Consider the following 1,398-nt stretch of genomic DNA (forward strand, 5'->3'; position numbering starts at 1 on the left):
CGCAGTAGATTGATAGTCATGTTTGAATTGAATTTTTTGTGAGGTTCTGCCAGGGGGAGGGGGAGGGGGAGGGGGAGGGGGAGCCCAAACATAACTCCCCAGGGCATAGTGATCACCCACCCCACTCCGATACTTCATTTCTTTGAAATATCCACACACACAGCATTCGCAAGATCCAAAGGATCACTAAGATTGAGTGAGTAAGCAGCATTCCTATCCTTGGCAGGTCTGGGTGATGACGCGCCACCTAGTGTTCAACTTCTGCACCTACTGACCTTTTTTCGATTTCAAATGGCTCTCCAGCACCCTGGTACTAAAGAGTCCAACTGCAACTGCATGCTTTGTTTTGTTTTGTCCCCCCCCCCCCATATCACACCCATGATGGCGAAGTAAGATCACGGGGAGGAAGATATCTGTGAACCAAATAAGTAATCATTTTTGAACTGTGATTTCTCTCACATTGTGCCTCACAGATAATAGATACTGGTGTTTGAATGGCCTCCAAGTAAATCAATCACTGTATTTGAATCATGAATCAGGATTTCTGTGATGCCCTGCCTCACATGAAATGAATGATGGATAGAGAAGTGTGTGTGTGTGTGTGTGTGTGTGTGTGTGTGTGTGAGAGAGAGAGAGAGAGAGAGAGAGAGAGATGGATAATCATGTTCAAATGGAGATTGTTCTGATGCTCTGCCTCACAATAAACACACAAATAATCCTTTTCAAACCCTGATTACCCCTTGTGGTGTTTAGAACAAGAAACAAGCAGTCCCACTTCATGTTGTGTCCCACGCCATAGACCACAACACGTGTCTGAATCTCCTCCCTCTACATGGCCACAATTTGCATTTCTAATCATTTCAGGAAATTCTTACACAGGGTTGGGGGTTGGGAGCCAGGAGAGAGCCATCTCTCATCTGCTGGATGGGGCCTGGGCCAGGGCGCTCTGGCCCTGGAAGAGCGGCAGAGGATGGAACAGGTGCACACGTGCAAGCAAAAAAGGAAAAAATGCTGTGAGCCTCACTGTCCCTCACTCCCATGGCAGGGTAAGCACGGTGATCGCCACACACAAACACACACACACACACACACACACACACACTCTTCTTTATCCATCCATCCCTGTGTGTGTGTGTGTGTGTGTGTGTGTGTGTGTGTGTCACAGTCTCGATGTGATCGTGAGAGATGATCATGGCTCCTTCCTAGATATCAGTAGGTACAACACGGGCAAAGGGGCAATCAGGCACGCACAGTACCAAGGAGCAGGACCCTCCCGCAAATCCAGGCCTGGGTGAAGGCATGTCCCGTGGGAGACGTGCAGGCTGAGCGATCCCACCAGACATCCAGCCGATGGAGCAGAGTCCTTTTCCGGGGGTGGGTACGACGGAGGGAGTCAGG

Source organism: Oryctolagus cuniculus, chromosome 7 (assembly GCF_051225735.1).
Source record: "Oryctolagus cuniculus isolate XC-2025 breed Fujian yellow rabbit chromosome 7, ASM5122573v1, whole genome shotgun sequence".
NCBI classification, from domain to species: Eukaryota; Metazoa; Chordata; class Mammalia; order Lagomorpha; family Leporidae; genus Oryctolagus; species Oryctolagus cuniculus.